General features: G+C 40.2%; 1 pseudogene; it reads right to left on the bottom strand.

Moving 5' to 3' along the window:
- LOC127411690 (WD repeat-containing protein 27-like) overlaps positions 1–26,148 on the bottom strand; it is a 59,562-nt pseudogene that overhangs the window by 18,958 nt on the left and 14,456 nt on the right.

Below are 26,148 nucleotides of genomic sequence, written 5' to 3' on the forward strand. Positions count from 1 at the left end.
GCATTTTGTCACAATTTTGACAGAATGTGTAGTTACTGTGTTTTGGATTTGTGTGGCAGTAAAGGTTTCAGAAAAGCTAGGGAAGGGAGACTGAGAAACCAACCTTGCAGAGCGTAGGTCCCACAATTTTAGACCCTCTGTTACAGCGCTACTCAGGAAGAGATTGTATGATTCTGGGGCGTGTGTGCAAAATGGGGACCCTTGCAATAAAAGGGCAAGAGGAAAGAGTCACACCAAAGGAAACTGACAGTAGGAAAATAAATCAAAGAGTCAAAATGCACCCCATTGTATAAATTGTGTATTGTTATGTGTTCACGTCAAACTGTACTTATCACAACTGTGTTTTAATGTTTTGTGTTATGGAGATTTAAAAAAAAATTCAAAGGTAAATTCCTGCACCCCACACGTACTTGCAAACAAGAGAGATTTCGATTCTCATTACATTTTTTATGTGTTGTTTTTCTGATCTGATTATGTGACATGTCTAGTGACGACATGTCTAATTGCTGTGATTGTTCAATGCCATAGACCAATACTTGACAGACTTTGGATTATTTACATTTATTCATTTAGCAGATGCTTTTATCCAAAGCGACTTACAAAATGAGGAGGATACAACATAAGGGATTAATCCAAAGGAGACAGTAACATGAAAAGTGCTGCAATACAAAGTTTCAGCTGTATTAGAAAAGTACTAGCCAAGACACAGATTAGAGTGCAACAATTTATTTTATATAGATAAATATGTTATGAGTGTAGGGTCAAGTGCTAATGAAAACGTCATGTCTTTAGCTGTTTGTTTTTTAAGACAGAGAGGGAGTCTGCTTCACGGATGGAGTTGGGAAGGTCGTTCCTCCATCGAGGTACAGTAACCGAAAGTCCGGGAAAGTGGTTTGATGCCTCTTTGTGTTGGTACCACAAGACGCTGCTCATTTGCAGACCACAGCCTTCTGATGGGAACATAGCTTTGCAGAAATAATTATAGGTGAACTGGCGCAGAACCAGTGACTTCTTTATGCCAGTATCAGAGCTTTGAACTTGATACGTGCAGCAACCGACAGCCAGTGTAGAGAGACAAGAAGGGATGTAACATGCGCTCTCTTGGGTTCGTTGAAGACCAGACATGCTGCTGCATTCTTGATTATTTGCAGTAATCCACTCTAGATATGACTATAGACGGAACAAAGAGTTGTGTGGCATGTTCAGAGAGGAAAGGTCTTATCTTCCTAATGTTGTAGAGTGCAAATCTATTTAGGAGCAAAAGCAAAAACAATTAATTTTACAAGATAATTTTTATATTTGGTCTACAATCTCTCGTTCCCATTCTTAAAGAGTATGGTGCATTTTCCTTGGTTGTGTGTTAAGTTTAATTATCAGTGCTGTTGACCAGCACTATAAGAAGAACAGATATGTGGAACATTGCAAACAGGTCACATGTGCCCTCTGAGAGTATGCAGACTTTCCAGAATTGAAGCTCTACCAAAAAGCCACATAATGGAAATGTTTGGCACACATTGTGGAAGACCAATTAACCCATTTCTCTCTCCTGCTCTTACACAAATAAAGATGGTTTTATGCATCCTGCATGGTTTCCGCAAATTATTTGCTAATGTGGCTTTAGAAAGGGGAAGGTTTGTTGCAGTTTATTTAAAGCTGGCTGGAATTCCTAGTGATCAGCTCTCTTAATCCATCTGGAGCTCTGGTGCATGCGCTTCTTGGTGGAGGATCCTACATCTACGTAATAGCCAGGTTGTGAAAACTGTCGACCCATATGTACAGCAGACAATGTATAGCATGACTGAAAGCTAGTTTGTTGGTATGGATAGTGGCTGGTAAGGGAACATGGGAGAGTGCACGCTAGCTAAAGCCACTATACTGTGTTAGATCAGTTAATCCTGTCCTAATCTTGTGTCATCGTTTAGTCACGTGTCTGATAGTATGACAGCAGCCGGAATCTTTCTGGTACTCAGTATTTTAATATACAAATATACACTCTCTGAGCACTTCACTAGGAACACTATAGTCCTAATAAAATGCCCGACATGGTCTTCTGCTGTTGTAGCTCATTCGCCTCAATGTTCGACATGTTGTGCATTCTGAGATGCTATTTTGCTCACTACAATTGTACAGAGTGATTATCTGAGTTACTGTAGCCTTTCTGTCAGCTCAAACCAGTTTGGTCATTCTCTGATGACCTTTCTCATCAACAAGGCATTTCCGTCTGCAGAACTGCCGCTTACTGGATGTTTTTTGTTTTTGGCACCATTCTGAGTAAACTCCAGAGACTGTTGTGCATGAAATCTCAGGAGATCAGCAGTTACATAAACACTCAAACCAGCCCGTCTGGCACCAACAATCATGCCACAGTCGTAATCACTGTGATCACATCTTTTCCCCATTCTGATGGTTGATGTGAACATTAACTGCATGATTTTATGCATTGCACTGCTGCCACATGATTGGCTGATTAGATAATCGCATGAATAAGTAGGTGTACAATAGTTCCTGATAAAGTGCTCGATGAGTGTATATTCAAACACTATGCTTTTATAAAGACATGCAACCTACACATGTGTCCATTTATGTCCATTAACTTCATTAATATTCAGTGTGGTTTCATGCAGTAATAGATATAAATTTTTCACAAAAAAAGATACATTAACTCTCAAATTCACTAAACAGTGGTACTTTGGTAAATGCTATTTCCCTGCGTATTTGCATATATCACCCTTATTCGAACTTCATCAGGTGCTATATGAGTTGGTAATACTCTGTGGCATCCATTAAAACTAAGTCATAGTCATTTCCTTTTAAGAAAACACACCACAAATTTTCTTTTAAAGGGATGTTACTCCAATTTTAAGTGGAGAAAAGCATTATTACTGGGCACTTATTCAGAAGCATGGTATAGTTGAGGGTATTTTTAACATATGGATTGGATCCTGGATTGCAGTGGAGGAGTGATGCTTTACATTCCTAACAATATATACCAGATAGCAGTCTGATTTATCCTCCACAACTGAGCACTCAGAATTGGATTGCAGCATGGGACACTGCCCCAGGCAAATTGCAATCAGCTGCTTTGGTGGGGATTTTTTGCAGGGTTCTGTCTTTGCTATCTGGCCAGTTCATGTAGAAAATCCATGTTGGTTCAGCACAATTTGCCAGATAGTATGTACAGGGAATGCATGCAGACATACATAAAACATGAGCCTCTACAGACGGAATATGCTTACACAACATACTTGGCTTAAGTCAGATCCTCCCTCAACTTATTTCATGTATCTGTCTTAATCTGTAGGCTAGAGGGATTTAGACCAAGATACTCAATAAGATGAATGGGACATGCGAGACTTCCAACTTAGGCCCACCTTGGAAAACCTCACACAACTGTGGTTTGGATCATCCCAAATGAAAAGCTGAACTTTTATCTTTTAAAGAAGAAGACACAATTTCTTGTGTAACGTTCAGAGAGGCCTTTTTTAATGTGAGGATTGGAATGCCAAACTGCAGAGCCATTGAGATTTGGAAAGTGGGTTTGGTCAGTGGCGATTTTAGGGGGTGGCCTGTGGTGGCCTGGGCCACCCCTGAAAACTCATTGGCCACCCTGTGGCCACCCCAGAACTGATTGGTCGTTCATCATGTTCATCAACACAAGAACGAAGAACCAATAGAAACACCTGTCAATCAAAGATGACATCTCAGGTCATTTGTTGATTTAGAGCCACACTGACCCAGGGTCAGTTTTATATTTCTGACCATTATAGTAGTGGTGGGACTGAAGCTGTGTGAGCTAATCTTTGATCAGTGGGGGGAGGGGCAGGCCGCGGGTGGCCAGGCAGGTGCCGCAGGTCGTGGGCAGCGGGCGCCAGGTCTGGAGTATAATGGTCAGTCAGAAGTACGAAGCTGACACGAGCTAGCGTCTACCTCCAACTTCCAATGAGTTGACGACGTCGATTTGTGGTCAAAAAGAAAGCTGTTATTTGAGAGGTATGTTCATCTAATCTAACGTTTAATTTATCCCGAATTTCCATGTGAATGTGAAAACATTTTTTCATTGTTACAGTAGCTAGGTTAAAGAGTAAGCTAGACCCTACACCACATTCATCATGTTGTCTTTATATTGACATGAAATATGAAATGCCATGTTTTCTGATTTAATGACGGAGGTGTGTAAAGCGTTTTACAGATGTATATGTTCAATAGCTAAAGTTATATATATGGCTAACCTGTGTGTGAAATGGAAGGGTTTGTGCTGTGACTGTACTTAAAATTTTTACATGAGTTATTTATGAGCTCTTTATGTGTATTATTGGTCAGTCAGACCAATAAAATCTTCAAAGTTTTTATACATTATTTGACATTTTAAATATGCAGAGGCAGGGCAAATTGCACTTAAATGCCGCAAATGATTTGACTAACTGTTTTATTTGGTAATATTCAAAGTAATTGAAGCTATCAGAACATCTGGAAAATAAACCTGAGTAGACACTGTATATAGAGTTTGGTTTTTTACTGTATTCAGAGCTCAATCTGCAATTTTGGGGTTTCCAGACAGACACCTATAAGCCCTCGTAGCCAATTTCACACACTGATTTGTACCCAATTTAACAATATTTCTGCTGGACAGTGCAGTTATAGCTAATAAATGAATGAATAAATGATTGAATGATTGATTGAATTGCGCCTCAATCAGTTATCACCTGTACTTGTATCTTTTTATGATTATACACTATACCTGATGTTATATGCAGATTAATTCTCTACAATGGGAATAGCTCTTAAAAATGTGTAACTGACTTTTCCTAAACAATTACTGATTTAAAAATGGATGTTATGTTAAAATAACCAGAGATTCCCAGAAACTGTAATAGGTTGAAATAGAACAGGAATAGAAAACTGTCAAATGTCAAAACAACAGTCTGATATTGAATACAAACAATTCAGTGAATGCTAACATGAGTTTGAGAATTAATTTATTAGACATTTGTAGATGTTGAAGCAAAGCAATGCGATATTTACACATTTTGATCATGTGCCATTCATAAAGGTTCTCCCGGTATCGCCATCCCACACTAGTCCTGGATACGCCACTGGGTTTGGTGAGTAGCTCCAACACGAGTCGGTTTGATGCTGAATCCATTCATTAGCTTTGACTCCCTTCTTCAAGGATGCCACATATAAAATTTAAGATTAAGCTTGGATATTCAACATCTAACCTTCTACTTCTTCTTGACTGAACAGAGCTCCTGTTTAAAGTGGACTAAATAAACTAATATCAGGGTATGGGCAGTAAGGGTGCTCCAATTCACCTGATTTCCCTGCTTCTTAAACAAGCCAGCCAAATAGCTTAGGCTGGTTTTTGCTGTTCTGTTCAGCATGGTTGTCAGCATTCACAACAAACAAAATGCATACAAACAGCTTCATGAACAAATCTATAGTCTGTCACGGAATTAACTTGCAAATACAAAATTTATTTCCTTAATTATAGTTAAGAGGTAGACTCGGTATATACTTGGTATTGTTGCCATTTGGCTCTTTGTTGTAATGATTTCATCATGGTTGCTATGGCTACGAGGTCAGCCCATGTGCAAAGTGAGTCAGATGCAAAGTGCCTTACTTTAGGTTTACAAGTAACCCAGAGCACAGTACAGCATCACAATCAAAAATGCATAAACTACCCACCTACCTAGTGGTTTGTTATACTAACTTAAGTGTTTTTAGTGAAGCAACTACTGTATGAGCTTATGCAGTTTCAATGAATTCCCATCAGCACCAGAGCTTCTTTCAAACCTCTTCATTACAATCGAAGAGGCTACACAATCAGTTCAAAGGGACACATTCTACACACTTTTCCCAGAAGCCACTAGTCCAATAGTTTTAGTCCAGGTTTCTTGCAGCAAATACATTTGTAATTTCTTCTATATGTACATGACCTCTGTAATGGTTGGCTAACATCAACGTACAATGCTGTTCTGCAGTATAAAAATGTTTTGTCAGGTGCCTTTAAAAATATCAAAATTTAAATGGTTTGCATTTTTATTATAATTATTTAATATAATTTTTTGAATAATAAAATTAATATTAAATATTATATTAATATTTATCACTCTATATATATCAGTGATATTTATTTAATATGACTAAATCAATCTGACTTCACCATAACTAAAATAATTTAGTTATTTTTAAGGGTTAGATAAGGTTCAAATATCTCATTAAGGTATTCTCCTCCAGAAAGATTCACTTTATGAATATAATGCCACTCTGATATATCATATTATGAATATGTTAACTGGCCAGCATCATGTGGTCTTCTTCTCTTACCTTGTTCTGGGTGATGTGGTGGACAGCTCAACAGTGGGCATCTTGGAACCATACAGAGTGGCCATACAGCCCTGGTTCATATCAAACACCTGGATGGTGCGGTCAGCACCAGCAGCCATGACAATATCTGACAAACTGCAGTTAAAGAGCTCTGAGATAAACTGAACTGCCTGCATCCTGACACCTTGAATGAAATCCACTTTGGAAACTTAAACCATTAGTAATATCTGGTCAATACAATTACCAGTTTTCTGAGAAGTTCATAACTTTTGTAGCACTAACAAAGAAGCCATGAGTTTACCCTATCCATAACATAATAATACACTCTGAACAGTATTTCATAATCGAAAGTACCCAAAGGAAAACTATAACAAAGTTATATGGGAAAATCTTATCATTATGCTGATGTGTTCCACTGCATGCATTTCCAAAAACGGTCTGCCACATTACCTCATGAAAAGACAGGCTGAAGTGGAGTTATAAACGAACAGCAGGGTTCAGTTCATTAACTGCTTAATAAATAAATTGTAAAACATTTAATAGGGTTTAACAATGAAGACATAGCTGGAAATTAGACAGATCTAGATAATTTACAATAATAATTCCAGACACACTTGAATGAATTTATGTTTCTCATGATTTAAGGTCTAAAAGCGTATGCTTAAATGCTTGAAATTAGTTTTGTACACAATTATAAAATGTGTATGAATTTCTGTACTAAATTTTTTTTAAAGAGTTTGACCAGAAAGTGAAGGAAAAGCAGCCAAAAAGTGGCCAGCATACACAGGAACTCTTTCAATGCTGTTTAAAAAGTTGGAATCTAGGGGCCTTATTTTAAGAACACTAGAATTAAGCGCAGCGCTATGCCATAAGTCATAAGCGCAAAGTCAATGGGCATGGCCATGAAGTTTTGGTATTTTTGTGCAAGCATGCGCTAAGTCTAGGCGCATGTGGGTTTGAGTCAAGTGCAATTTAATTCAGAGGTTCTTCTCTGGTTATTACAGTGTTATTCATAATAAGTTGGTAGTGTAAATGGACTGTATGCAATGAATTAGAAGATTAGAATAGATATGGGCTTACATTATTTTGTACATTAAAGGGATAGTTCACCCAAAACTGAAAATGATCTGATAATTTTTTCACCTTCATGACATCTGAGATGTGTATGACTTTATTTCTTCTGCAAAACACATTAATGTCTTTGTAAAGGGATCTTAGTCTGTGGGCAATGGAAGAGTCGGGAGACAACGAAGCAGGTTCAAGGTTAATTCCTTTTAATACATAAATAGTCCACAGTTGACGGTTACCATCAAAACAGAAAAAATAACAAAAACTCTTTCTCTCTGTGTTTTAACTCGCTGGTCACTCTCTCCTCTGATGCTCTGGTGTGCCTTTTAAGTCTCCCTCCGCCATCACTGTAATGAGAGACAGGTGTTAGAGACAATTATGAGCCAGGTGATGAGCCCCACATGCCACATGCCCCCATCGCTGACTCAGGCCGGGGCAACATCCGGACTGCCCACTCCCCCCCCAATTTCTGGAGAGAAAGTCAGCCACAACCATCTGTGCCCCCGGTCTGTGGATCATCTTGAACTTAACGGGCTGGAGAGTCAGATACCAACGGGTGATCCGTGCATTAGTATCCTTCATGCGGTGGAGCCACTGTAGAGGAATGTGATCAGAACAGAGGGTGAAGGACCGCCCCACTTCATTGCAAGACACTCCTTCTCAATGGTACTATATTTTGTCTCCCTGAAGAAGAGCTTGTGACTAATAAATAGCACTGGCCGTTCCTCCCCCCCACCTCCTGCGAGAGCACCGCGCCCAGCCCCCTGTCAGATGCATCAGTCTGCAAAATAAAGGGGAGAGAGAAATCAAGTGCATGTAAAAGCGGCTCAAGTGTGGTTGGCACGACTCTGTCCACTGGACCGGATCGGGAGCCCCCTTTTTAGTAAGGTCAGTCAGCAGGCTGGTGACATCAGAATAACTAGGCACAAACCTTCGGTAGTAGCCAGCCAGCCCCAAAAACTGCCTTACCCCCTTTTTGGTCTTGGGCGCTGGGCAGGTTGCGATCACTGCGATTTTGCAACCTGTGGACGCACCTGCCCGTGACCCAAGTGGAACCCCAGATACCTAATTTCCACCCACCCAATTGCACACTTCTTAGGGTTGGCTGTGAGTCCCGCCTGTCTCAGCACTCTCAGGACAGCCCTCAGATGTTGCATATGCTGCTGCCAATTGTTACTATAGTTGATGATGTCATCTAAATATGCGGCGGTATATGCCGTGTGCTGTCTGAGGACCTTGTCCATAAGGCACTGAAAGTGGCCGGGACTCCGAACAAATCGAACGGAAGTGTCACAAATTAGTGTAATCCGAATGGTGTGGAAAAAGCCATCTTTTCTTGGGACATTGGAGTTAAAGGGATCTGCCAATAACCCTTCGTTAAGTCCAGCATCGAGTAAAATTGAGCCGCGTCTAACCGATCTAGTAACTCGTCAATTCGCGGCATTGGATAAGAGGCAAATTTGGAGACCGCGTTTAATTTACGGTAGTCAACACAGAAGTGGACCGAGCCGTCGCTCTTCGGTACCAGAACTACTGGGCTGTCCCAATCGCTGTGCGTATTATGCCCATTTCGAGCATTGCCTCTAATTCTTCCTGAGCAACCTTTTTCTTGTGTTCAGGAAGATGATGGGGCAGCTATGAACCACCACCCCTGGGGTGGTCTCGATACGGTGCTCTATGAGGTTCGTGTAACTGGGTAGGGGTGAAAACACATCCACGAATTCCACTTGCAACCTGGCAATATCTGTAAGCTGCGACAGCGAGAAGTGGTCTCCGCAAGGGACCGGAATGAATGAACTTGATTTGGGAGATACCTCTGGCCCGAGCTCTGCCCTCTCTAGAGCTACTGTCACCAAGGCTTCAGGTAACGCCTCCCTCCATTGTTTGATGAGGTTGTGGTGGTAGGTTTGACGTGCCCCTCCCCTTTCTGTTTGCCTAACCTCATAATCGAGATCTCCGACTCGTCGTGTGACCTCAAAGGGTCCTTGCCACTTGGCAAGTAATTTGGAGCTCAAGGTGGGCAGCAATACAAGCACTTTATCTCCCTGTGCGAATTTCCGTAGTTGAGTGCCCCGAAGTCAAGAACGTATTGAATTTGTTTTTTACTATTCGAAGGTCCTTCCTCCCAAGCTTCCCGTATGACGTCAAGCACGCCGCGCGGCCGGCACCCATATAGTAGCTCAAATGGGGAAAACCCGGTGGAGGCTTGCAGGACCTCTCATACTGCAAACAGCATGGGTTCGAGCCACTTATCCCCAGTTTTTAGCATCTTCGTATACGAACTTACGAACCATGTTTTTTAAGGTCTTATTAAATCGTTCGATCAACCTGTCTGTTTGCGGGTGATAAACGCTGGTATGAATCGACTTAATGCCTAATAATTCATATAGTTTGCGAAGTGTACTTGACATGAATGTTGTGTCTTGATCAGTGCGGATTTCCTTTGGAATCCCCACTCGGGAGATAATTTTGTAGAGTGCCTCCGCAACACTATGTGCTGAGATGTTGCGTAGAGGCACTGCTTCCGGATATCACGTTGCATAATCCACCATAAATAATACAAAGCGATGCCCATGTGCAATCCGCTCTAATGGCCCGACGAGATCCATGGCAATTCTCTCTAAGGGGATCTTGATCAACGGCAGCAGGCGCAATGGCGCTTTTGGGGTGGCCGGTGGATTCACCAACTGACATTCACGGCATGCCGCACACCACTTGCGAATGTCCCTGTGAATGCCCAGCCAAAAGAAATGGGCCATTATATGGTTCAAAGTCTTTTCGTGACCTAAGTGGCCAGCCATTGGATTATAGTGAGCCGCCTGGAAGAGTGTTTCCCGACGGCTCTTTGGTACTAACAGCTGAGTTGTATTCTCTTTGGTTTGAGTGTCCTGCATCACTCGATACAACCGCTCTTTAATAATAGAAAAGTACGGGTATGTGAGCGCAACACCGGGCTGGAGCTGTTGACCATCAATTACTTTCACTTGGTCAAAGGCGTGCTTGAGGGTCTCGTCACGCGTCATTCTGATGTGGAGCCGATGTTGGCGGCCCTGGCACCGCCTCACCAGTCATAGTATCGCACGCCACACCCTGCCCCAGTACTCTGCAGGACCCATCCACACACATTACCCTCAATAGATTTTTAAAACTGAGCCAATTGGTTCCCAGAATTAGTGGATGGGTGAGGCGGGGATTAACCGCAACCTCGACTCTATGCCTTTTTCCCCTGAATCGTATCTCAATGGTAACCACTGTAGGGCCTTGGCCCACTCAAAATGGCCACAGAGACCACATGGTCCTTTGTTCTATAATCAAAGGAGAGACATTGAACTCAGTTTCCCAGGATCCTTCACAAATTCACAACTGGATGCGAAGTCCTGCCCATGGACCCAGTCTCAAACGCCATTGGTCAAAAGCGGCCTATGACCGATGACGTCATCTTGTCAATAAAACCAGCGGACAGATGTAGTTCGGCCTCTCTGTGCTAAGCTCTGGCTGGCTGTTAAGGGACATCTGTACTGTGCACGTACTGAAGGAGTTTTCCCTCCGTTTTGGACTGAGAACAAAGAGACCACGTTTTTCTAACCTCACCATTTGGCCACGGTAGAGTAAGATTAACTTAGCTTTGTTCGAGTCTTATAGTATACTTATAACTACGGTTCAGTTTCACTGTAAAGCAACAGTGAATTTATTTTGAAAAACAGAGAGGCGACCAGTTTCCCTTCTCCCTCTTTTTCATTCAACGTTGACAACCTTCTGCATTCTTCTCCATCACTGGATCTGAAGAATAAAGCAGAGACACATCTTTTCGCTGACGAGCGTAAGACAAGGGACCATCCAGACCGTTTCTCCTGACCGCTCAATGCAACAGGAATTCCAACGGACAACCCTACTGAAATCACACAGGATTTCCAAAGTAAGGCTTGATATTTGGGCAGATTTAGTTTAGAAACTGTGATTTTTCTTGTGAAACTAAATCGTATATTTGATTCTAAATGCTGATGTTTTGAGTATATTTGTATGTTAAACTCTGCTCGCTGTTTGCTGTTTCGAGTTGGGAGATTTGTATTTAGTTATCTTTTAGGGTTACATTTGTTTTGTTGAGTGATCTGAACTAGTAATTCAGTCCTGCTGTTACGAGCGGTTACCCTCAATTAAATTGCATGCACTTTTCCTCTCTCTCTTGCTCTCATTCTCTCTTTCTCTCACTGATATTCACTGAGTGAGCGGTGCCACAGTTTATGTTCGACTCAGGCTGGTGAACCAAATTCTCCCACCTGTTTCGTCAGTTCCTTTGTGTGTCCGCTCATTTCCACCCTCACATGGTATCAGCTCCATTTTTGATCTAACCCTGCATTTTGAACCTGATCCTCTGTTTTGATTCCTTTGTTACCGCATCTGGCACACACACACACACACACACACACACACACACACACACAGACACACACACACACTCATATACACACACACACACACTAGCATACAGCTCCACTGTTAGTTTAGGATTTCCTTGATTTATTTTTGGATTATATTCAGATAGTATTGGCTGTGTTCACTACTGCTTGATTATAATAAATCTTGTTATATTATAATAAGTACTCCTGTGTGTTTTTGTTTGAATATTGTGTTGAAGCCAACCTCTGCCATGTCAAGAACTCCCAAGTTACCTCAGAGTACTGTTATTTTATTGGTGTTAGAAACTAACTGTAACTAGATTACTATTAGATTTGTATAGCAATAATTTAACTAGTTTTTTCCATTTTTGATTATTTTGATTAACAATTAAGCTACTCAACCTACAGGGTAGATTTTGTTTTTGTGAGACTCAATCAGTAACTTGCTATCATTTTTCTCTTTTCAAAGAGTGGTGCCCTGAGAATAGAATTTAATGAGTTAAATTCTATTTAATCATTATTTAATTGCTATTTAATTATTCCATAATTAGTAACAATTAATTATTGATTATTTCTGATAGTAAAACTGATTTAAACAACCAGTAGCACCTACACCACCGGATACTTGTGAATGTCACCGTGCACACACCTCACACTCACCCATTTATTTTTATCCAATGCCCCGACTTGCACCAAGCGGTGGTGGATTGAGGTTTGAGAACAGCCTGTATCCACCAAAGCTTGATGTGTATGCCCTTTTACACTTATCGGTATCCGATATGCCCCTGCCCGATCGGGGGCAGCCTGTGGAGCATCGGGGATCCGGACCAGTGTCCCCACCTCCATCACTGGACACCACTCCTGGCTTTGTACGGTTTCCTCGCAGCTCCAGCAGACCGGCCCAGGGCTTCCTTCCACTCTCGTGGGGGTGGTCTCGCCACTGGGGATGGTGTTTGGGCGGGGCTTCTCCCCACCTCCGAGGAGCCGGGACTGGGTGGGACTGAGGGGGATGGGAGGGAGGGGAAACATGAGAGACGGGGTGGAGAGAGAGAAGAGAGAGGAGGGAGAGAAGACAACACTGCTTCACCGCCTCCTGGGAACGCCGCCTCATGGGAACGGTGGCGCTGGACCCACTTGGACATGCCTCGGGGAAGTTGGGAGACGAACTGCTCCAGTACCACCAGATCGACACCGTGGGTTCCCCCCACCAGCAACCACTTCCGGCAGGTGTTACGGAGCTGCTGCGCAAACACGAACAGGTGGCCATCCTTCCCAAAGCTCAGAGAGCGGAAAAGCTGCCGACTCTGCTCTGGGGTCCGACTGACCTGTTGCTGGATGGCTTTCTTCAGGTGACTGTAGTCCAGGAGGCTGGCGGCGGGGAGTTGTTGTGCTGCTAGCTGCGCCTCCCCGGAGAGTAGGGGCAACAGGCGGGCCGTCCACTGATCGGGAGGCCACCTCCAAACCTCTGCGGTCTTCTTGAATAGGTCAAGGAAGACCTCCGGATAATCGTTTAGCCCCATCTTCATTAGGGCCACAGGTCGGGCAGGGTCCGGGGAGGTCACAGCGCCAGCCCCCTCCCTGGCGATCAGGCTCTGGAGCACCTGCCGGTCCTCCGCTTGTGCCTGGAGCAGGACTTGGAAGCATTGTTTCTGCTCCAGGCATACCTCCATGAGGGCCTGGTGTTGTGTTTGCTGAATACTGGTGAGGGTCTTGAAAACTTCGCCCAGCGGTGAGGACTCCATAACGGCGTACTCCTCCAATCCCGGGTTTCGGCACCATTGTAAAAGGATCTTGGCCTGTGGGCAATGGAGGAGTCGGGAGACAACGAAGCAGGTTCAAGGACAATTCCTTTTAATAAATAAATAGTCCACAGTTGACGGTTACCGTCAAAATAGAAACAATAACAAAAACTCTTTCTCTCTGTGTTTTAACTCGCTGGCCACTCTCTCTCTCCTTTGATGCTCTGGCGTGCCTTTTAAGTCTCCCTCCGCCATCACTATAATGACAGACAGGTGTTAGAGACAATTATGAGCCAGGTGACGAGCCTTACCACTCTCCCTCTCCCGCGGACCAACACATGACCACGCCCCCCATGCCACAGTTTTCTAAAGTGAATCGATCACTTTGTGTGTGAAAAAGAACGATATTTAAGCACTTTTAACTATAAAAGATCGCTTCCAGTCAGGCGTTGATGAATGGCCGAATTTACCCAAGTGCTCCCGTGATGTAAGCGCGATGGCACGTGAACTGACGCGTGACAGACAAACAACCAATGAGTTGAAGGAACGTGCCAATGGGCTTACATCACAGAAGCGAGATATTGTTCTTTTTCACACACAAAGTGATATCACCGCTGGAGATAGGATGGATTACTTTTATGCTGACTATCTGTGTTTTTTACAAATATCTAATCACCATCCACTCCCATTCTAAGGACCTGCTGAACCTGGATCTTTTTATTTTTATTTTTTATTTTTTTACAAATCTTCTAAGTGTTTTGCAGAAGAAAGAAAGTCATACACATCTCAGATGACATGAGGGTGAGTAAATTATCAGAAAATAGTCATTTTTGGGTGAACTATGCCTTTAATTGCATCCTTGTTGAACGTGACGCTCCTTTTCTACGCATGTAAAATGTGGTTCAGGATATAGATGGAAGCTCCGTAAAATTATAAAGAATGTATTTAATCATTTACATCTACTGACACACTAATCACGGCTAGTATTAACAGTGATTGTATCGGCATGCACTTCACTTCTACCGGTTGATTTTGAAAAATTACATTCATTTATTGAAACACGTAAAAATTTTACCAAAAATATTTCTACATTGAAATTACACTTCAACCGAAATGAAAATATAATCAGAATAATAATGTGGTCAAAAAAATCATACCAAATTCAAAGATTTTATTCTGCCCAACTTCTTCCACTGGCCCATTTTTGCAGTGACATAAAAATCACTCTGTGACAACAGGTGAAAAAATACCAATCAAATCAGATCATAAACACAACTGTAAATATAAACATAACAATAATAATAACTGAAAAATAAACCATGACCTTTAGATAGTTTAACACACATCTAATACATTTTTGTTTCATAAAACATCTATTGACAGCGACATAATTTGATAACATGAACTTTATTACCATCTGCTGGTGGAATCTCCAAACTGCAAATGCAGGAACTGACTTTAGACTTTGCGCTGAGATAAGATGTGCTTTTGAAACATCTTAGCGCAATGACCTATTTCTCTGGAAAATAGCAAGTTGCACTTTGTGCCACTTCGTTACCATGCACCCACAGTTTGCACGCATGCACCCACAGATAGCGCAAACATTCCCACCCACGCCCACTTGAAATTTTGGAAATTTTGCTTAAAATTAGCGCCCTCACGGTCTTTGCATGTAGTGCTGTGTTTTGCACGCTTCCAAAAACAGAGCCCTAGAAGTGTATGCTCTGAGTAAACCTTTGCACCATTAACGTGAGCTGTATTTACTTGTTTGATTGTGCATCCAAGAAAAATGTAAGCCTAAATGCTCAGTCAGAAGTTTAGGATACAGGAGAAGTCATTGATAGATGACACAGCAGTGATGTCTGTTCCTGACTTCATGCTGAATTTCTCTCTAAGTTTTCCTTTGCTTATACCTTAAATTGCAGGAACAAAAAACCCAAATTAAAAACATTTTAAATTCTGTTGATCATGCCTTCAGAGGGGAAAGCTATTGTATGGTTTCAAAAGACTATTTATGACTATATCCAATATGCTTGCAATATGACCGTTTTAAAGAAATATGATAAAAAATAAAAAACACAGCCTGAGAAATGTATGTTGAGATATTCTTCTAATTCACACAGTGTTTAAAAGGTCTAGTGCACATAATTATTCTCTGTAAGAGGGAAAAAAAGATGAAGGCTTTGATCGCATATTCCTACATAAACAGAATATGATGTGCGATATCTGGCTCTTGTCTTCCACATCTCTGTTCAAGGAATTTCCCGACACTTGTGTTTATACATACAGTATAAAGACTGCTTTGATTCTTCAGATTTAAAAAAACAAAAAACAAATTTATTATCCACTGACGAGTATGCTCTGGTGTGCTCATCCCTCTAGAACAAGACATTCATATATCACCATGGCCAAAATATATACAGAAATTTTACTCAGCTTTCTTCCTGAGAATATAGCTTTATTAAGAGTGTTATTGTTATATTAAACAGTGCTGACCACATTAGACAAAAAAAATAAAAATAATAAAAAAAAAAAAAATCTTAAGAACACAGGGAATGTTTTATTTTTCAGGCTGCTGGATGCGAAATAGATACCACACCAGACTATAACCTCCTTAATAATCAGTTCATCCCAGCTAGTAGAATGAAGCATATAATTGAAACGATCTGAGTACTTACTCTGAAGTTGTCTTGATAAAGAATGGATTTACTCTATGAATGAGAAAGAAAATTTGTTAACCACTCCATTACCCACCTCATGATCCTGATCTGCCATTGCACCAGAATATTTATTAAAGGATAGTTCACCCAAAAATGAAAATTCTCTCATCGTTTACTCACTCACATGCCATCCCAGATGTGTAAGACTTTCTTCTGCTGAAAACAAATGAAAATGTTTAGAAGAATATCTCAACTCTGTTGGTCTATATAATACAAGTGAATAGTGACCAGAACTCCAAAAGCTCCAAAAAGCAGATAAAGACAGCATAAAAGTAATCCATAAGACTCGAATGGTTTCATCAATGTCTTCTGAAGCGATCCAGGTGGTTTTGGGTGAGAAAGGACCAAAATATAACTAATTTTTTACTGTACATCTTGCCATTCTCTAGGCACAATCATGATTTCAAGCTCGATTACATTCCCTAGCACTTGACACATGTGCAGAGCGCTAGATGGTGCTATAGGAGGTGTAATAGAGCTTGAAATCATGATCGCCAAGGAGACTGCTATCAAGCTGTATGGTGTAAAAGTAGTTATATTTTGGTCTGTTCTCACCCAAAACCAACGGAATCACTTCAGAAGACTGATTAAACTACTGGATTCTTATGGATTACTTTTATGCTGACTTTATCTCCTTTTTGGAGCTTTTGGAGTTCTGGTCACCATTCACTTGCATTGTATGGACCTACAGAGCTGAGATATTTTTCTGAAAATCTTAGTTTGTGTTGAGTAGAAGAAAGTCATACACATCTGGGATGACATGAAGGTGAGTAAATGATGAAAGAATTTTCGTTTTTGGGCAACTATCCCTTTAACATATCATATGTTTCGAAAGCATAGCCAAAAGACTTGTTACGTGTTAAAGCCTCACAAAGTAATATTCAAACTTTCATCTCCTGTCATGACCATGTAAAGCCAGTAAACAAAGTAACTTTTGCATTATATGTCTAATGATACCAGAAAGGGATGTAACTATTCACAAAGTATTGTTTACATGGCGTAAACTCCAACCACAGGAATTACGTCAGTAACGCAGAACTAGACATTTTTCCACCTAGAAATGTAGTCTCATGGCTAAAAGAATGGTTTGGACAACTTCACAATTCAAATATCAAATTTTTGCACAGAAGAATTTATAGAAGCGCTTTAACAAAATAGCTGCATAATATGGAAAGCCTTATTCCATCAACTTCAATTGCAAGTGCATTTCTATACACAATTTTGTGTTTTTACAAACAGAGGGACAAGTCAAAATTATTGTCTGTGGTAACTGACAACATGACACAGATGCTGTGTTTAGAGCTTAACTTGTATTTAACCTGGTATATTCCTTGAAAAAGGTGTGGGGGTCTTGAAGTACTGTATATAAAGGTTTTTAGGAGGTCAAGTATTGGTAGTTTGTTTTACAGGCATATTTATCTAAAACATCTTTCAGTAGGCCAATGCAAGGGACTAATGCAATAACATAATAGTAACAGAGTGGAATTTTGAACTCAACAGTTCTCCATAGGCTGGCATACTACCAGTTTTTACCAGCCCTTGAATTGAACCTTTTTTGTTGGCAGAACAGACAATCATTTGTAAGGTCATCTGTGTTTATTTTATTTTGCTTATTGTCCATTAACTATTTGCGTATGTATCCAATACCTCTTGATGTCATCTCGTGTGGTGTCCAGATGGTAAAGGTAGAGCAGTGGATTTTATCCTGACATCAGCAGTAAAAACGTATCCAGATAATAAAACTGAGCACTTCTGATGGACTTTGCAAACTGCTCATCTCCATGGAGAAGCATCAAGTCAAACAAACAGTGCCTAAGCAGATATTCAGTGGTTACATTGACATTGCAGTTTATTAATAGTGTTTGAATAAGTGCATTCATATATCACACCACATAAAATACAGGACCATATCAGCATAAAATACCAAGCTCTCTTGTCTTTTCTCTCTTTTCACCAAAGGTGGAGTGTTTTAAGCGATAAATGAGGATAGAGATATATAGGAATGTTTCTTTTTCTGTCTGGAAAATAAGAGACTAATAAAAGAGAATTTGGTGGAATATGAGTATCTACGTAGTGTAACTGTGGTATGTGTGAACACATTTCTGATAAAGAGCATGAGTGAATCTTTTGGTAGTGTTACAAATTCTAAGATTTCATGTAAATCAGGCCCAAAACATACTCTAAGCAAGTACGTGAACACAGATGCTTTTAGCTATGCAAGCTCGATTTCACATCGTTGCTTTCAGAAATGTGGCAGAATACAATTCATTATATTCACAATTTACTTTTAGAACAACTCAGTTAATTCAGTTAAAGTGATAGTTCACCCAAAAATGAAAATTCTCTCATCATTTACGCACCCTCATGCCAACCCAGATGTGTATGACTTTCTTTGTACTGCTGAAAACAAACAAAGATTTTTAGAAAAATATCTCAGCTCTGTAGGTCCATACAATGCAAATTAATGGTTGTCAGAACTTTAAAGGTTCATAAAGCAAATGAAGGCAGCATTAGAGTAATCCATATGACTCCATTAGATAAATTCATATCTTCAGAAGCTATCTGATAGGTGTGGGTGTGAAACAGATCAATATTTAAGTTCCTTTTTACTATAAATTTTGTTTTTGTTTTTGGCGATTTTGGCCCATTCTACTTTCGCCACCTACTGGGCAGGAAGGAGAATTTATAATAAAAAATTACTGTTTTAATCCGCTTCTCACCCACACCTATCATGTCACTTCTGAAGATATGGATAAAACGACTGGAGTCTTATGGATTAATTTTATGCTGCCTTTATGTGCATTTTGGAGCTTCAAATTTCTAGCAAACATTCACTTGCATTGTATGGACCTACAGAGCTGAAATGTTCTTCTAAAAATCTTGGTTTGTGTTCAGTAGAAGCAAGAAATTCATTCACATCTGGGATGGCATGAGGGTGAATGAATGATGAGAGAATTTTCATTTTAGGGTGAACTTGACTTTAAGTTAGCTTTACAATATGGCAAAGGTTTTTGCACTCAGTAGGTTTTTGTTTATTTCGTCTTGGACTTGGACACTGCCATCTAGTGGCGTGGATACAGCATTATTCTAAAGCAATCGTTTTCAGTTACTGATGCCATTGCAGAAAATCACTATTCACAGTGTGCCATGATTAAATTAATCCACGAGTGAAAGTGTCCAATAACAGGGCAGTTACTGAGATTAAGCGAGTAGTATTCGGCTGGTCATGTGATCCTAACATGGGCGCCCCCATGAGGGCACCCTCTCCATGTAGACTAAAACAGCTTTTATAAGCTTACTGATACTGTATGACTGGAGTCTTCATCTCATGTGAATGGTCATGATTTTATGCATGTGTCAAAATTCAATAACTTTTTGATGAGGAAAAAATTACTGAGTGCACCTTTAACTCATCTTGAATAGATGGAAATGAGAGTCCTCAGTTAAATAATGAACACTAGCCAATAAATCTCCAATATGCACATATACTGATAAATAAAATAAAAAAATCACAAATATATTGGCTGATCACCAATATGCTCAATATATTGTGAATCCCTATGGACTGTTTATAGTTGTAGACACCATAAATTCCTTTAATATAAATTATCTAAATAATGAGGTCACCTCTGGCTGACCCAAGCATACAAATATGCACATGGGTCTAGGACATTAGGTGGGAAGAGACCAGAAAGAAATTGTAGGCCTGAATGTGACTAAAGAAAATGTATTTAAATAAACTTCAGTGTTGTGTTGGGGGTTCTTGGAAAGTGTGATTGTCAAAAGTGGGAAACTGGGGTTTAGAGAGCTCTGCAAGTGTTTAGAGTCCTGATGTGCTGGACATGACCAGTGTTCCAGTAGAAGAATACAGCCAAGAGAAACCAAGAGAATACAGCCAAGAGAAACACATCAAAAGCATTGGTCACAAATGCAAGAGAATTTCTTGAATCTTAAAATGTATTGGTGCAATCACATACTTGCTCATTTGTTCATTTTGAGCTGGACTTTACCATAATTATAGGCACTGCAAAAGCTCATTACTTACTGTACTGTATATAAAATATAAGCTGCTAATGTCAGTGAGGATTGTATTTATTGTTAAGTTACCATGGTCAGAACAGGTTCAGCAGCACTCGAAGTCCAGATGCACATGCTGGGCGCCTCAGATGTAGTCAGAAACCGCTGCTTACTATGACTCAGCACACAGAGTTCACAGCCTTACTGTGCCCTGCAAAAACACAACAACAGTACTATCTGAGGAACAATACATTGTGCCATGCTGACTGAGTCCTGTAGTTAGATAATTAAGCAGATGGATTCTGTCTGTCTGTCTGTCTCTATAAATCTAGCTATCTGTGATTACCACTTAACATGTCAGGAGCACGTCAACTTACAGCAGAGCCAGAACTCCAACAGCTCTGCAGCTATTTATTGTGACTTGACTCATGAAATGTAAGATACTTCACTGAAAATACAAACACACTTAGGTCTATTTTTTCCATTCTAAGAGGGAAAAAGTGATGTGGACTGTTTTTAAGCTCTTCCTTGTTTCAGGGTTGTTACAAAGTTTATGAAATAAAATTTAAGACTTTTTAAGACCTTTTTCAAGACCTGAACAAATAAAATTAATACCGTACCCTCATACCAAAATAAACCCACACAATCTCAAAAATTAATCATGTTTCACAGGCTCTTACTTAAACAGGCAGGGGCAAAGATTTAATTAATAACACAGGACTTTTAAAAGGATGAATACACTGAGGAATCTTATTCATAAAATGTATGTGCTTCACCGCTTCCAGCTGCTTATTCATACAGATCAAGGAAATGTGTAGCCTTACAATCATCTACAACAATATATAGCAACCAAATTGGCCCGGTTGCTAGGGAGGGTAGAGTCACATGGAGTAACCTCCTCGTGGTCGCGATTAGGGGTTCTCGCTCTCAATGGGGCATGTGGTAAGTTGTGCGTGGATCGCGTAGAATAGCATGAGCCTCCACATGCGAAGTCTCCGCGGTGTCATGCACAGTGAGCCACGTGATAAGATGCGCGGATTGACTGTCTCAGAAGCGGAGGCAACTGAGACTTGTCCTCCGCCAACCAGATTGAGGTGAGTAACCGCGCCACCATGAGGACCTACTAAGTAGTGGGAATTGGGCATTCCAAATTGGGGAGAAAACGGGATAAAAAAATAAAAAATAAACACCTGCCTAATATTGTGTAGGTCCTCCTCGTGCTGGCAAAACAGCACCAACCCTCATCTCAGAATAGCATTCTGAGATGCTTTTCTTCTCACCACAATTGTACAGAGCGGTTATCTGAGTTACCGTAGACTTTGTCAGTTCGAACCAGTCTGGTCATTCTCTGTTGACCTCTCTTATCAACAAGGCATTTCCGTCCACAGAATGTTCCGTCCATGTTTTTTTGTTTTTGACAAAAGTAATTTCTGAGTAAATTCTAGAGACTGTTGTGTGTGAAATTCCCAGGAGATCAGCAGTTACAGAAATACTCAAACCAGCCTGTCTGGCACCAACAATAATCCATGTAATTATATAATCAGCCAATCGTGTGGTAGCAGTGCAGTGCATAAAATCATACAGATACAGGTCACGAGCTTCAGTTAATGTTCACATCAACCATCAGAATGGGGAAAAAATGTGATCTCAGTGATTTCGACCGTGGCAAGATTGTTTGTGCCAGACGGGCTGGTTTGAGTATTTCTGTAACTGCTGATCTCCTGGGATTTTCACAAACAACAGTCTCTAGAATGAACTCTGAACTCATCCAGTGAGTGGCAGTTCTGTGGATGGAAATGCCTTGTTGATGAGAGAGGTGAACCGAGAATGGCCAGACTGGTTTGAACTGACTACGGTAACTCAGATAACAGCTCTGTACAATTGTGGTGAGAAGAATAGCAGGTCGGGGCTGTTTTGGTGGCACCAGGTGGACCTACACAATATTAGGCCCTGTGTGCAGACGAAAATACAACAATGACGCATTTTCACTATAAAGGATGCAGCGCAGGCATTTATTTAATTAAATCGTATCCTTTTGAAGCCTGTTAATCACATTAAATTATATCACGCTATCACCTCTCTTTCCGCCCCTAACTTTAAGACCTCTTCAAATGAAAATTAAGACTTTTGTTGTATCATTTAAGATATTTAAGACTTTTTATGACCTTAAATGTTAGCAAACTGAATTTAAGACATTTTAAGACTTTTAAGGATCTGCAGGAACCCTGTGTTTATAACAATCCTTAGTCCAATGAAAAGAACATCTATTGCAGGGTCAAGAAGGGCCTCAAAATTTCAGAAATCCCTAAAGCTTTAACTAAGGGCTGTCAGATTGATATATAAAAATGTAAATACTGATTTGCTCTTTGTCTGTACCATGCATTCGGAATGAAAATAAGTAACATGTAGAGGAATTCGTCAAAAATAAACTCTACAGATTTAAAAATCTTTCACTACCTGTGTCGACAGCTGGGTTGCCGGTAATGAGGAGTTATACAACAAAACTGAACTGTCTCCAAGACCACACACAATCTGCTTTCCATCTCCTAGAGACACAAAAATAGAAAGTTAACAGACAAAAATGAAGGCATAATTAGTTGAAAAATTATGCTACTGAAGCAAAAGCCTAAAATAACAACTACAGCACTTTTAAAAACAGGCATCCACAACTTTATTGCGTTAAACTCCAGGAGACTGCCCTGGTTTGCTGCTAGTGATATAATATATCTCTTTGTGTGAAACATTTGGAGAACAAAAAATGTTTTTAAGTGCTGTCATTGCCATTAAGTGCTGAATGTGCTGATGTTTAGCCAGTGAAATTACAGAATACTATGGGGAAGTCAGACTACATTCATTTCTATTCAAATGCATACAAACGCAGGTGAGCAGGAATGCATGCATTTGCATAGATGTTTTGTCTTTCGAGGCATAAAAGTTCAAATTTAGTGAACTCTGGCCTTTAAATTTGTATAGCGAAAAGTCATTTGACCAATAATGGATTTAAACATCACAGATTGACCTTTTGGCTCAATACAAAGAATATAAACTCCAAAGCTCTATGGCTTTCTTTGTTACAGAAAAGTAGTGTAGATAATGTATTTTACATTTTGAATGTATTACTATTTGTTATTAGGGCCCAAGCACTGAAAGTGCGGAGGCCCTATTGTTCTTCTAAGGACTATTAGCTCTGTCGGCTATTAGGGCTGGGCAAAATTGCGTGGGGGGGGGGTTCTGTAGCGCTACCTAGAAGATGGGCATGTTCAGGGGGCTCTGTAGCACATGCCTTTTGAGCTACCGTCAACAAATTTTGTACATATATAGATCTCATCATGCCAGACAACTTTCACACTGACAGTCATAAGCTCCACCAAACTGGAAGTCAGCCGTTTTGGATTGCTTGAAAAATGCATGCTCTAGAATTTGAAATACTCCTCTTAGGGGTTTCATGTTACAGGTACCAAATGTGGGCAACATCATGCCAAGACATTGACGATGCTAAATTGTGAACTGATTTTTGATATATCGAACAGTGTTGCCATGGTGACATGATAAAGTAACGTCAGAAAATGGGAAAAAGGAAGTGTCTCATATCTTCTGTGTGCATCGTGTGATTTACATTAAAACTGAGCCAAATGTTTGGAATTGTGGGCTGATCACATTGATGTGGCTATTGTGAGTCACGTTCATAGCACCACCAACTGGCGGTAGTGTGGCACATTTAACAGACTTTGAAATATCCCTCTTATGTTTACCTGAATTACTTCAAAATTTTTAGAATAATGTCAAGACAGTACAGATTTAAAATGCTGAAGGGATTCTTGATATCTTAAACAGTATTTCCATGGCAATGCATTAAATGTCATTATTCCAGTTTATGTATATTCATATGTTTTTGAGGTACTTGGCATGCTTGAATTTTCATGATATTTTGCACACACATCAGAGTTGTCAGCCATTAGACCTGGACAAGTGTGACCACAACAGGCGTGGCTGGGGAGCTCTGTAGCACCACCTTTTGACAAAAGTGTTGGGGTCAGTTTCTTCTATGGTCACCAAACTTGCTATATATATTATTCTCATCAAGCCAGACAACTTACAGTCTTATAAAATTACAGTCATTAGCTCCGCCCAACAGGAAGTGAATGTGCATTTTTTGAAAATTGCAGGCCATGAACTTTTGAATACTCCTCCTAGGGGATTCATGTGACTGGCACCAAACTTAGGCAACATTATACCAAGACATTGAAGATGATAAATTGCGAAAGGATTTTTGATATATTGAATGGTGTTGCCATGGCGACGCAATAAATTCAGGGCAAAAATGTAAAACAGGAAGTTCCTTATATCTTCTCTTGTGTATTGTATGATTTTGATGAAAATTCAGCTGTATGTTTGGTAATGGGGCTCTGTAGCACCCCCTTTAAAGTGGGTGTTTAAGATGGCCTCTGTAGCACCCCCATTTTCACCTACAGTCACCAAAATTGGTACATATACACTGGTGGCCAAAAGTTTGGAATAATGTACAGAATTTGCTGTTTCGGAAGGAAATTGGTACATTAATTCACCAAAGTGGCATTCAACTGATCACAAAGTATAGTCAGGACATTAATGATGTAAAAAACAGCACCCTCACTATTTGAAAAAAATAATTTTTGATCAAATCTAGACAGGCCCCATTTCCAGCAGCCATCACTCCAACACCTTATCCTTGAGTAATCATGCTAAATTGCTAATTTGGTACTAGAAAATCACTTGACATTATATCAAACACAGTTGAAAGCTATTTGGTTCATTAAATGAAGCTTAACATTGTCTTTGTGTTTGCTTTTGAGTTCCACAGAATGCAATAGACTGGCATGTCTTAAGGTCAATATTAGGTCAAAAATGGCAAAAAAGAAACAGCTTTCTCTAGAAGGTCGTCAGTGAATCATTGTTTTGAGGAATGATATACAATGCTTGAAATTGCCAAAAAACTGAAGATTTCATACAAAGGTGTATACCACAGTCTTCAAAGACAAAGGACAACTGGGTCTAACAAGGACAGAAAGAGATGTGGAAGGCCAGATGTACAACTAAACAATAGGATAAGTACATCAGAGTCTCTAATTTGAGAAACAGATGCCTCACATGTCCTCAGCTGACAGCTTCATTGAATTCTACCCACTCAACACCAGTTTCATGTACAACAGTAAAGAGAAGACTCAGGGGTGCATGCCTTATGGGAAGAATTGCAAAGAAAAAGCCACTTTTGAAACAGAAAAACAAAAAGAAAAGGTTCAGAATCAGAATCAGAATGAGCTTTATTGCCAAGCATGCTTACACATACAAGGATTGTCTTGGTGACAGGAGCTTCCAGTGTACAACAATATAAAAACAATACAAAAATAGCAGCAAGACATAGATAATAATAAAAAATAAAAAATAATTATACACATACGTACAGACACACACATACATACATACAAACATACACGTGGGTAGTGTAAATCTAATACAATCTGTTATGTACAGTGTAAATACAAATCTGTTATGTACAGTGCAAATGTTTTTTTTTCAGAGGAATGAAATGGCAGAAGAGGTTGGATGTGTTGGATAAATATAAGAAAGACTAAACTGTGTATTGCACAGAGTTATTGCTCAATGGATTTAACTGTTCATGAGATGGATAGCCTGAGGGAAAAAACTGTTCCTGTGCCTGATTGTTCTGGTGCTCAGAGCTCTGAAGCGTCGGCCAGAAGACAATAGTTCAAAAAGGTAGTGGGCAGGGTGAGTGGGGTCCAGAGTGATTTTTCCAGCCTTTGTCCTCACTCTGGAAGTGTATAGTTCTTGAAAGGGGGGCAGGGGGCAACCAATAATCCTCACAGCAGTCTGAACTGTCCT

The sequence above is a fragment of the Myxocyprinus asiaticus genome, chromosome 21 (genome assembly GCF_019703515.2).
Source record: "Myxocyprinus asiaticus isolate MX2 ecotype Aquarium Trade chromosome 21, UBuf_Myxa_2, whole genome shotgun sequence".
NCBI classification, from domain to species: domain Eukaryota; kingdom Metazoa; phylum Chordata; class Actinopteri; order Cypriniformes; family Catostomidae; genus Myxocyprinus; species Myxocyprinus asiaticus.